We start from the raw sequence: 13,507 nt of genomic DNA, 5'->3' as shown, positions 1-13,507 counted from the left end.
ACTAACAGTAGAAAAAGTTAGGATTCAATATATTGAAGTGATCGGTTTTATGGAATACATTTATTCTTTCTGTAGCACAGAGGAAGAAGAAATTTTAAGTTGTTTTATAATGCTAGATTTATTTATTTATTTAGTTTTAGAGACGGAGTCTTGCTCTGTTGCCCAGGCTGGAGTGCAATAGTGAGATCTTGGCTCACTGCACCTCTGCCTCCTGGGTTCAAGTGATTCTCCTGCCTCAGCCTTCCAAGTAGCTGGGATTACAGGCGCCCACCACCACGCCCAGCTAATTTTTGTATTTTTAGTAGAGACGAGGTTTCACCATGTTGGCCAAGCTGCCCTTGAACTCCTGACCTGAGGTGATCCACCTGCCTTGGCCACCCAAAGTGCTGGGATTACAGGTGTGAGCCACTGCGCCCAGCCAATTTTTTACCAAATGATTCTCAGATCTCCTAGAAATTACAGAAGGTTTTCTGCAGTTTCATTCTGTAAATATACCTCATACTATTTCTTATTTTTTAAATAAAAATAAATATTATATATTTATGAGTATTTTATATTTTTTTTCTTTAAAACAAGACATGTTGAGAGCCTGTGAATGTGGGGTTTGGTGAGTACGCCAGGTATTAGTAGAGGTCAGGGTAGGATGCTCATGATTTCAGTGCTTGACTCAGCTGAACAGGACAAGCCATAGGCGTGGTTTTGAGCTGTTTTCTATTTTAAAAAATTCCTAGTCATGGATTGCTTAACTAATGCCTATAATGGATAATTGGTTAAATATCATAAATAAAAGGTACACTGACGTTTAAATACAAGGTAATGAAGAGCATACTACTAGTAACAATACAGAAAGTTCTGTCCAAGTTAATCTTCACTAGATCTTGTATTTGGCTGATCAAAACTTTTTTTTTTTTTTCTTTTAAAGAAATGGGGTTTTACTGTGTTGCTGAGGCTGGTCTCCAACTCCTTGGCCTCAAGCAGTCTGCCCACGTTGACTTCCCAAAATGCTGGGATTCCAGGCTTGAGCTACTGTACCCGGCCTTATGAAAACTTTTGTATAGCACATCAGGATGGCCCTAAAACCTTAAAATTAATGCCACATAGAGAAAATGGAGTACTAGGCCAGGTGTGGTGGCTCACACCTATAATCCCAGCCCTTTGGGAGGCCAAGGCAGGTGGATTACCTGAGGTCAGTTTGAGACCAGCCTGGGCAACATGGTGAAACACTGTCTCTACTAAAAATATAAAAATTAGCCAGGTGTGGTGGTGGGCACCTGTAATCCCAGCTACTTAGGAGGCTGAGGCAGGAGAATCGCTTGAACCTGGGAGGTGGAGGTTGCAGTGAGCCAAGATCATGCTATTGCACTCCACCCTGGGCGACAGAGCGAGACTCCGTCTCTAAAAAATAAAAGAAAAAAGATCCAGTTATATCTAGTTTGACTTTATTGAAAATAGACAACTTAGACATGGAATGTTACTTACTGAGAAATATTTATCACTTATTGGGAAGTAACTCCTTGAAATGTTTTCTTATTTCAGCATGTAGAAATAACATGAAAATTATAAAAAATCAGGGTTTTAGGAGTTCAGCAGATTAGAGTTTCAAAAATATTGTAAGTTGTCACACAAAGAGAAATTTTAGTCTTTATATTTTCTACATCAGGCTTTATTTGAGCCTGATTATATAATGTTTGTTGTCACCTCATGAGTTTTTTTTACATGGTTGGTTTAAAGGAAGCTAAACAGCACATCCTATTGTTAAATAGGACCTTGTCAAAAATATAACTATATAACAAGCAGCCTGTATTATTAAGTACATAGATAAGTTCTCAAGAAAGCCAGAAAAATCTCTGAGTATTTGAAGAACAACAAACAGGAACAACAAAACCCCAAGAGTAAGTGAATAAGCCAGGCTATGGTTTCCTCAGCAGGGGAGGGAGGGTGGTCACAAGGTAACGTGGGACCTTTAGTTTGGAAAAAATGAGGTTAGAGGCACATAGAGACTAGGAGTCAGAACTGAGGCTCAGTAAGACGTGCCCAGGCAAAGGGCAGATTTTAAAGCATGCACACACCTTGCCCATTGATAGAGGAAGACTGTCAGCCTTAGCTCTGGGCAGAAGAAAGTCTCCCCTGTGAGCTCATCTGTAGGCGCTGACTTCCCAAGAGTTTGCCGCTAATATGACTGCAGATACCTGTATTGGAGTTCGTCTGTAGGCGCTGACTTCCCAAGAGTTTGCGGCTAATATTACTATAGATACCTGTATTGTTGGAAAATCCTAAGCCAAGAAAATAGCATTAAAGTTGATTAAAAATATATATAATTTAATCATTGTAATCAAGTATATATATTAGGTAAATTTTGATTAGAAAGGGCATATATATAAAGATATAATTAAGGCTGGTTTTAGAAAGTTGACTTATAATTTAAGATTCATAATATATACGTTTGACCTGGTCCTACTTAACCATGTCACATGCTGTTTAATTTTCTTTAAATTAATTGTGTGAGAAAACTCAGGACTTGATAACAAACATTATATAAGCAGGCCCAAACAAAACCTGATTTTGTTTTCTGCTAGCTTTTCTACATTTTTACACTTAAACTAAACTCTTAGTAATTTGGTAGTTGGTTTCGCTCTTCAAATGTTATCATTCCTTCAAAGCTGGGATGAATAATATAGTCTATTCTATTTTGGCCACTTTGTCCTTGAGTTTTGCAAAGATCTAATGTTTTCGTCTATGTGTAGCTAATTTTGTGAGGTGGTTAAAAAGAGAAAATCTAAGTTATTTTCTCTCTGTATTACTATTCAGTTATTCTAGAACAATTTATACAATAACGTTACCCTTACCTGTGATTTCTTAATATTCTTACCTATTATTAGACATGTTTTTGAGCTTTTTGACTATCAGCTTGTAGCACTGGGAATCACTGCTAACCTTTTTCTTCTTTTTTCCACTCCCTCCCTCCCTTCTTCCTTCCCTCCTTCCCTTCCCTTCCTCCTTCCTTCCCTTCCCTTCCTCCTTCTTCCCTCCCTCCTTCCTTCCTTCCCTCCCGGCCTCCCTCCTTCTCTGCCTCCTTCACAGCCTCCCTCCTTCCCTCCCTTTCTCCCTCCCTCCCTGCCTCCCATCTATACCTTTCCTTGGACATTTTCCCATAGATTTGATCCCATCTATTTGCTGTCTTTTAGGAACTTCTCAATGTCACTAGTCTGCTGGTGCTTCTGTCCTCTGGCATAATTAAATCATTCAGTTAATATTTATTGATGGCTTATTGCATGCTAGGTACTATTGCTAGTGTTAGGGACATGTAGATTGGTGATTTATTGTATATTTCTCCCATCTTTTATGCTAAAAAGTGTGTGTGTGAGACCCATCATCTTGAACTAATGACTCCTCTTCTACCTGTTAGCTTTACTGACCTTTTATCTGGAACATAGTAGTAATTCAGTTCTTTATTGACTTTTTTGCATTCTCTGGCCTTATTTCCACCTCTGGGAAGATTCAGATTGTCTCTGCTTGAATCTGCTTAGATTTATTCTACAGGTATGGAGCCCAGGTCTTTTCTTCTGTCCTTTGCTCTGTAGCAAACAGAGCAAAGCTTTGTAGTTGTTTCAGTCTCTCTCGACAAAGCTTTGTAGTTGTTTCAGTCTCTCCCGACCTTAAGGTTCTGTTTAAGGAAGATTTTTTCCAAGGTAGCATTCAGAAACTCCTTCTCAAGGTTGCAAGATGATTCCTGTAAGTTTGCGAGCCACTGCTGAATACGTCCGTATGTCAGGATTCTTAGTGTTTACCTCTCCTGTGTCTTATTTGGCTTGCGTGAAGCATATTACACTGATGGTTTTGGTTACTTTTACTGTTTAGCTTGCCTTCTATTGGGTTTTCATTAATATTCTAATTTTTACAATTTTATAGGACTCCAGTTAACCCCAAATCATATTTTGGGTTTTGTTTGTTTGTTTGTTTTTGTATTTGTGTTTTTTGAGACAGAGTCTTGCTCTGTCATCCAGGCTGGAGTAGAGTGGTGCAATCTCGGCTCACTGTAGCCTCTGCCTCCCGGGCTCAAGTGATTCTCCTGCCTCAGCCTCCCAGGTAGCTGGGATTACAGGCGTACATCACCGTGCCCGGCCCCAAATCATATTTTGTATCATTCCAAAGTACCTGTCAACATTTGTACTTGGATTATTGTTTTACTGTAATTAGTGTGTACTTATATTTTATGTCCTTCTTTCTTTAACAGTTCATCTTGTGTACATATATTTTTCTGGTGCCAGGAAAAATTGTCCAAGACTTGGAACTGGGCAAAAGAGATGCAGGTGTCTGTTAGTGGGAGTCCTGGATGGGCAAAAGAGATGCAGGTGTCTGTTAATGGAGTCCTGGGCATTGTATGGTAGATTCTGGGGATTATCAGGTCCTGGAGGGGTATGTGCCTTTGACTGACTTTCCACTGCCTAGGCCCTTTTACATCTGTGTAGAGTTAGAGTTACCTTGGAGGAAGTAGAGAGCAATGCAAATGAATTTTATCTAATAGAGACACAATTGACTTCCCTCGTATAAAAGATAACCCTAACATTTCATTTTATTTTCCTATAGGATATTATGCAGTTTCGCAAATTGATTTTAGGATTTTTGATTGTCTGTGCTCCTCAAGTTCTCCTTTGACCTGGCTTTAAGAGAATTAAAACCATGTGGCTCTGCTACTGAAGGACATAAGGGACAGACAGAAGCAGGGTGCTGAGAAGGGAGCTGCAGTCAGCAGGCAGTGGTAGCATTTGCTTTGGGCTGAAGTAGTGAACGTGGGTACTGGTGATGTGAGAGTTCATGTTAATGCTCATGAAGGTCCACCAACATACAAGACAGCCCCCAGAATTAGTCCTGCCTGCCTCTGTTCACTCTCTAGATCTATTCCCTAAATTCAGTATCATCAGAGGCAGGAGACGATAGGGAGAACAAACAGGACAAGAGTTCTTAAATACGGAGATGCACAGAGAATTCAAAGACGAACAAACATTTGAGAAAAGCCAACACCATGAGAGGCCCCAAACTCAGTGTATTACCCAAAGAGTTAGTAGACAAAAAAGATTTCAAGGAGACTTTTAATATATTATCTAGGGGATTTTCTTTAATAGAAAAACTTAAGGATATCTAGTCCTCAGTATTGTCAGAAATGCATGCTGCTGAGTCATTCTACACCATGCAGAGCTGGTTACCACTTTTAGAAGCAAGCTAGTATTGTAGTGTAATGCTGTAAAAAAAAAAACAAAACACACAAAAAACCCAAAATAACAAAAGTAAACAAAATACAACAAGAAGAGTGATAATTATGAAGCTATTACCTGACAAAAAAGACTTTCATTTCTGAAGCAGATTCTACACATACACTTTGATGATGAAGTTGATGAGCTGACATGGCCTGATCTCTTACACCATTGAAGGAGCTGTCTTCTTTCTTTCCTGTTGTGGGTAAGAGCAGTGTCTAGAAGGGATAGGAATGTTTTCATGCACTACCTGCACATGTCCTAATGAAACTGCATAGTGGTAAATAAAACTAGAAAGTCAAGCTTAACTGAATTTAAAAATAGATTATCCAAATAAAAAAATTTAACAAGGATGCTGGGTACAGGATTAATATATTAAAACAATCAATCAATACCAGCAACAAACTGAAAATCAATTATAATAGCAAGACAGCCTAAGGTATGTTGAAATCTAACAAATGATATTTAAAGCCTTTATGGAAACAATAATGGAAACAAAAAATCTTATTGAAAGATGTCGGCTGGGCATAGTGGCTCATGCCTATAATCCCAGCACTTTGGGAGGCTGAGATGGGAGAATCGCAGGAGGCCAGGAGTTCGAGACTAGCCTGGGCAACATAGCGAGGCCCCATCTCTACAAAATACAAAATAAAAAAAAATTAACTGAGCCTAGCTGGCGCATGCCTGTAGTCCCAGCTTCTCGGGAGGCTAAGGTGGGAGGATTGCTTGAGCCCAGGAGTTCGAAGCTGCAGTGAGCCATGATTGTACCACTGTACTTCACTTTTGGTGATAAAGGAAGACCCTGTCTCAAAAAAAGGAAGATGTTAAAGAAAACCTAAATAAATTGATAGATATTCTGTGTTCATAATTTTTAGAGTTTTTGCAATTCTAGTAAAAATTCTGCAAAGTTTCCTTATAGAATGTGACAAGCAGGTGGTAAAAATTTAATGGAAGTGCAGAAAGCCAAGAATAGCCAGAGCAATTTTGAAGAACTAGGTGATGAAACTTCCTCTATCAAATATTACAAAATAGGCAAAGAAACTGAATAGACATCCAAAGTCTATCCAAAGAAGATATACAAATGGCCAATAAGCACGTGAAAAGATGATCAGCATCACTAATCACTAGGGAAATGCAGATCAAAACTACGATGAGGCTAGGCCCAGTGGCTCATTCCTGTAATCCCTCCATTTTGGGAAGCTGAGGCAGGAGGATCACTTGAGGCCAAGAGTTTGAGACCAGCCCGGTCAATATGGCAAAACCCTGTCTCTAGTAAAAATACAAAAATTAGCTGGGTATGATGGCGTGTGCCTGTAATCCCAGCTACTTGGGTAGCTGAGGCAGGAGAATCGCTTGAACCTGGGAGGTGGAGGTTGCAAGAAGCCGAGATTGTACCACTGCACTCCAGCCTGGATGACAAAGTGAGACCCTGTTTTAAAAACAAACAAACAAAACTACAATGAGATACCACTTCATACCTCCTAGTAGGATGACTACTAGCAAAACCCAGAAAACAGCAAGCATTGGTAAGGATGTGGAGGAATCGGAAATATTGTGCATTGTTGGTGGGAATGTAAAATGGAAGAGCTGGTGTGGAAAACTATAGCAATTTCTTAAAAAATTAAAAATAGAATTACCATCTGATCCAGCAATTCCACTTCTGGATATACATCCAAAAGAATTGAAGGCAGGAACTCCAACACATACATGTACACCCATGTTCATAGCAGCATTATTCACAATACCTAAAGGGTGGAAGCAGTCCAACTGTGTATGATGAATAATGAGTAAACCACACGTGGTATATCCATACAATGAAGTATTATTCAGCCCTAAAGAAGGAAATTATGACACATGCTACAACGTGGATGGACCTTGCTAAGTTAAACAGTCCAATCACAAAGGGACAAATTCTATATGATTCTCCTTAAATGAGATACCTATAGCATTGTCAAATTTGTAGAAACAGAAAGTAGCATCGTGGTTGCCAGGGGCTGTGTATTGGGGAGCAAGTTATTGTTTAATGGGTACAGAGTTTCTGTTGGTGAATATGAAAAGAATTCTGGAGATAGATGGTGGTGATGGTACCATAACAGTGTGAAGGTAGTAATGCCACTGAACTGTACACTTAAAAATGGTTAAGATGGTGAATTTTATGTTTTGCATATTTTACCACAATTTTAAAGAACGCAAATAGATGATAAACATGGCAGTGTTTTGTGGTTACCTGTGGGTAGGTTGGTGCAGAAGGTTAACTTGGTTGGGAGGATGGTCATGGTAATGTTTGTTCTAGTTGGGTAGTATATCCATGGGTATTTAATAGACATGTAAAGCTAAATAGTAAACTTTTATTTTAAAATAGAAAGGGAAAAGGGCGATTTATCCCTTGATGATCAGCTCACATTAGCTAAACAGAGGCTGATACATAAAACCAAACCAAACTTGCTGATTTTCAATGGAAAAACATATAAATATATTAATAAAATAATATGTATGTATGCATCTGCACTCATATCTGCCCACCCAAAATAGCTATTATTTATTGAGAGATGCAGGAAATGTGGCAACCTGGGAGAGAAGGGCGCAGAGAGCTCATGGGGGACTAGTCTGGAGTGAGAGCAGGCAGCTGGAAGCTTTCACGTACATCTTTCCTATTTTGTTCACTGTCATAAAGGATCTTCTGTGGTGTTTTGGAATTTCTAGTGCTTTTTGTGTAAAGTATTGTTTGCCACATAAGCAATATGATGTTATTACCTAAATTGTCATGTGGCATTGCTTTTTATTATATTTTAAACCTTAATATCTTTTGTGTTTCAATGTAATAATATAATAAGTAATAACCCTAATGATCTTTCTTTTGTTGTATCTTTGTTGGAGTTTGTGCCTGAGTGTTTCATGAAATGAAAGTGGATATTGGCTAAGATGTTCTACTGCATTACAGGTTTCTTACAAGACTGAGCATTTGACCTTAGGAGCTTGCTTTTATGGAACTGAAAATTAACGTTCCGGTAAAAGAAGCTTTTAGGTCCTTTACTAAAATCATAGGTTTGTCTTGTTTGTTTTAAGCATTCTACCCCACTTCCTCATTTCCATGTGGTGTTGTCTTTTGTGACTTATTTCTGTCACTGGGGAGGTGGGGGTGAAGGGTAGGGGTGGAAAGCACAGGGCCCTGAGGGCTGACAGACCTGAATTGAAAGTGAATTCTGGCATGCAGGCAAATTATTTCACTCTTTTGAGTGTGAACTTTGTTATGTGTAATCAAATTTACCTTTTAATATATTGCAAAGATTCAGTAAGCAGGTATAAAGCAACTAGTAGGAGCTCTGCAAGTGTTAGTTATCATTTCTTCTTTTCTATGAATTTCAAACTGAAGAATTATTAGTACAAAAATAGAAGAAAAGAGCCTTACTAGTGAACCAATGAATTATTTGATGTGATTTGGTGTACTAAGAAAAATTTTTTCCCAAATTCAGAATTATGTTTAAAAATTTTGATATCTAGTAACCATAGTCTTTTTATAATTCAGTTCTTTCATTTACATATTGAAAACTTAATTTATTTGTAATCTGGAGGATTTTTATTTGTCTAATATCATGGGAAATTTCTGCCTATAAATTTTAATGCAATGGAGATCTTAATTCAATGAACTAGCAATACTAGTGTTTTTATTTTAACTTACCCCAAGCACTTTCTTTTTGTCCGGCTTTAACAGCTTGAGCATCTTATAGTTTTAATTTTTTTATCTTGTATGGACCACATTAAGTATATTTGTATATAAGATAGACTGCATAGCATATTAATATTAAAAAACATTTCACTGTTTTACTATAGAGCTTAACAAAGCTTTTCACAAAGCCGTTTTCTTTGACGTGAGACCAAAGCTTTTTCGTGTATACTCTTAATGATTACTTGAGAGCAAAGGGAGAAATGTTTGACACTCTCTAGAGATGCTTGTTTGTAGTTTTTTCATGGCTTAAAATAAAATAATTAATACCTGCTTTTATTTTCTGTTCTTTATTAGTGCTTCTGCCGATCTTCCCCCGATGACTGTGTATATGTTTGGTGCAATTTTGATGCCATGCTGAGCAAACCTTATTTTAATGTTACTGAGAGACCCTTTTTGTTAAGTGAAAACAACAGCTTAATATTTATTTTAAATGTTCTGTGAATGTAGAAGTTTTCCCAGGCTTCCTAATGGGTAGAGACATAGTGTATGAAGTGGTTTTTACATCCCTTACAGGAGGGCAAGATGTCCAGGCAAAACCTTGTTTAAATGTTCATCACCATAGAAACATGACAGCTTCTCCATAGAGCTTTTGTAAGTACATTGTAATTTTCACTTCATTGATGTGAATTAAATGTATAATTGACCAGCACAAAAATTCCAAGAAGCAATTATATCATAACCATTTGAGTGTAGTAGACTATCCATTTAGTTCCCATTTAAATCTAAAAGAAATCTATGTGTCTACAAGTGTTTAGTCTTTACTAATCTATTTCATCTAATTTAACGTTTTATAATATTGAGATTGTAATTTCAAAAAATGCTGGTATGAATTTAACGTGATTAATTCTATAGCCTACTCAACAACTCATGTTTCATTGGCAGAAAAGTACTTAATTTCAGTGGTGTTTCTAATACACTGAGTGCTTATTATACTGCAATTTCAATCAGAAGGAAGGAGTTTCGCTAAAGTAACTTAAACTTACGGGTTTTTTTGTGGGGGATGGCAGGATAAGTGTTCATACTGGGAAATAAAAATATTGTGAAGTTCATGAAATCCTGGTGATATATGATATAATCTAAGCATTCAAAACTAGGTGAAGGAAGTACAGTTATTGATAATAAATAGAAGTTCTTATAGTCCTGTGATCTTGTATTCAGGAGACTTTTTTCACTGAGAGGAACAATGGAGACCTTCTTCCTTGTTTACAGTGTTTTGCCACTTTGTTGTTTGAAGGGCATTTTAATAAGTTACTCTGACATCTGGTACATCTTTTAGCTCCAGTATATGCAAGAATGGAGTTGATAGGAAGCTTCCCCTTGGGGCTTTCTAGCTCCTGATTCTGACCCTTAATGGAAAAATGAGTAGTCGGCATGTTTTTTGCTTATATGCTGTGCTGCTGGTGATTAATGGTGGTGATAAAAGTGCTCACAATGCTTTTCATTACTTTGCAGTCAGAATGGCATCCAAAAGTCTAAAAATCTCACACATGGCATGCCATAAAGGCTGTGTTCTTGAAGCTTGGTAATATTTTTATGATCTCAAGAAAGATAGTGATCACAGCTTATAGATTTTTAGTACTTGTATATTTACTAGTGGAAGCTGAATTAACAAATGAAATTTCTGACTATTTATAGTCCCATCATCTCTCTTCTCTCTAGCTCAAAGTTTTTGAAGGTAAAAAATTTGCCACATTGCATTTAATGAACATACTTATCTTTTTTAAATGTTCATCTAAAGCTCATGCATGTGGTATTTAATTGATTTTAAGTTGGACAGGTTTTGTCTCATTTAATCACAGAAAGAAAATACAATTAACAAAAGGGAAAACTTAACTATCCTAGCCTCCTAGTGGATCAAGTCAGAATAACAGCTCTTTCTTACTATATCAGTTATCTTCAATATTTCATAGGACAAGCATAATCATATTAAATAATTTTGATGGCTTGTACCGTGGCAGCCTTTTCTATTAGTATTGTTGATTTACTCTTTTAATATAGATCGATAACTAGAAATGAGCAGATTTATTTTTGTGAGTTATTTACTGACTTTCAAAAGAAATATTGACTAATTTGAAATAACTTTTTGAACAATTTATATGATTTGACTAGAGAGAGTTCTTTTGGCTAAATGTTTCTGAATTGACTGCTTAAACATGTGAGTATGTATTTCAGACAGTTCTTGTTATTATTTGTGTATCTATAATAGAAAAATCATCGTCTTGGATGGGTATGGTGGCAGTAGGAAAAGAAGGGATGAATTTGAGTTGTAATTACAAAGTAGAATCAGAAGCACTTGGTGTTTGACTGGACCGAGGTTCAGGGTGTATGGTGGGGGTAGGATATGGGGTTCAGCAGGAAAGGTAGGTGACAAGGGTGTTTCCAAAGTATCTGGCATAAACAACAAAGTGGGTAATGATGTCACATATTCAGGTATGTGATATTGAAGGAGGAGCAGAGATAGAGAATAAAATGATGAGTTTGGTCTTAGAATTAAGTTTAAGGTACCGATGAGACGTTTAATGAAAGATGGCAGTTGGTGTATATGGTTCTTGGCCACAGCTGTAAGATTTGGACTAAAGATATAAACTTCAGAGTTGTTGGCTATTGGAAGAGGCAAGATCACTTAGGTAAAAACAGAGCAATATATCTGAACCGTCTTCATCAGAATCAACTGAGTTACCACTTTGGGGTTGATGCTCAGGAATTGGCAAGCCCCTTGGTGATTATGATGCAGGTTGACATTTGAGAATCACTGATATGACATGTGAGAAGATGAACATCTGAGATTGGGCCACAGGAGAAAAGGGATTCAAGGTATTTTCTTTTATAGAATGAAAGAAATAGAAATGGAAACAGAAGCTAAGGTGTAGGGGAGGGAAGGTGAGGGACTCACAGACCCCACTCAGCTGTGTCCTACTGAGGTAGAGGAAAGTCAGTTGTAGTTGGAAGGAAGTAGAGGATGAGATTATAGATAAAAAAGAAAGGAAAACATTTTTAAAAATGTTGTGAAAGGCCAGGTGCAGTGATTCACGCCTGTAATCCCAGCACTTTGGGAGGCCGAGGTAGGCGGATCATGAGATCAGGAGATCGAGACCATCCTGGTTAACACGGTGAAACCCCATCTCTACTAAAAATACAAAGATAATATTAGCCGGGTGTGGTGGCGGGTGCCTGTTGTCCCAGCTACTCAGGAGGCTGAGGCGGGAGAATGGTGTGAACCCAGGAGGCGGAGCTTGCAGTGAGCCGAGATTGCGCCACTGCACTCCAGCCTGGGCGACAGAGCGAGACTCCATCTCAAAACCAAAAAAAAAAAAAGTTGTGAAAATTGCTAAAGTCAGGCAGAAATCAGTATAAAGATTGCCAAGTAGCACTGAAGGCCCACTTTGGAATATAGTAGTAAAACTTTCTCATGATTGTATAATACAAACTTTTTTTTGACAGGGCTGGGAATCAAGGAGTAGGTGCCAGAGGATTGTTGAAGCTGATCTGGTGGAAGCCAAAGGTTCAAGGAGCTCTAGAATATTGTTGATACTGGCTCATCATTAAAATTCACTAGTGAACCGTGGGGTTGAGGCCGGGGAAAGAGAAGACTGATTGAAAGGATTAGGAGGGAACAAGGGAGTGAAGGTTCTGAGGATGTGGAGTCAGAGCTAGGCTGGGGCACTGAGGGGACAAGAAAAGATAGGAAATTGTGGACTAAGAGGGCAGTTTCAAAGTTGGAGTTCTTAGAAGTGAGCCTGAGAGATGGCGGAATAGGATTAATGCATGTGTGGGTGGCTATAGTAGAATGGGCATGAAGCTCATTGGAATTGAGGTGATGAGCTAGGATGTTACTTACGAGGGCAGGGGATGTGATAAGAAGTACTTGTGAACCAGGTGCTCACATCATCGAGAAAGATGGGACTGCTTCTTACAGGTTTGTAGATGGTAGGGAACAAAGTTGGGAAGAGAGTGATAGGATGGCATTAGAAGGTGGCATAAATTTAATTTAGAAACACAAATGATATGTGAACTCCCAAGCCTTGGAAATTTCAGAGACAAAGGTAATAATTTGAGTCATTATAGTGAACCATTACATTGTGTTTACTAAGAACCAGATATTGTCCTAAGCATATATATAATATATATATATAATATGTATAATTTACATATATAATATATATAACTCATATATATATAATACTCGTTCGATCTTTATAACAACCCTATAAGGTAGGGGTGCTATTCATATCCTCGTTTCACATGGGAGGAAACTGAGGCACAGCAAAGTTTAGTAATTTGCCCAAGGTTATACAGTAGTGGAAACAGGATTTGGACCCAAGAAATTTACTTCTGGCATTGGGGCTCTTAACCAGCTTAGTATGTCTCATAAACTGAAATCAGATGTATTTTTAAAAGCTTTTTTGGGTTCCGGTCTCTTGGAAGTTACTTCCTAAGAACAAATTAAAAATTAAAAACAACATTAGTTTGTACTCTTATTACATAAGTCATACACACCCACTCTAAAAAATTCAGAAAAAAACAGAAG

At 37.8% G+C, this 13,507-nt stretch overlaps 1 protein-coding gene across 9 annotated transcripts in view; it reads left to right on the top strand.

Annotated features, from left to right (window-relative positions):
• Positions 1 to 13,507, top strand: part of LMBR1 (limb development membrane protein 1) — a 210,272-nt gene that overhangs the window by 104,729 nt on the left and 92,036 nt on the right. The window contains exon 2 of one of the 9 annotated variants that reach the window (XM_055269783.2): positions 9,493 to 9,570. The exons of the other annotated variants lie outside the window; for them this stretch is intronic. The gene's annotated coding sequence lies outside the window, so the exon portion shown is untranslated. The remainder of the gene's footprint in view (positions 1 to 9,492; positions 9,571 to 13,507) is intronic. 9 annotated transcript variants of the gene reach the window in all.

The sequence above is a fragment of the Symphalangus syndactylus genome, chromosome 6 (assembly GCF_028878055.3).
Source record: "Symphalangus syndactylus isolate Jambi chromosome 6, NHGRI_mSymSyn1-v2.1_pri, whole genome shotgun sequence".
Classification (NCBI taxonomy): domain Eukaryota; kingdom Metazoa; phylum Chordata; class Mammalia; order Primates; family Hylobatidae; genus Symphalangus; species Symphalangus syndactylus.
This window is presented reverse-complemented; position numbering and strand designations above follow the sequence as displayed.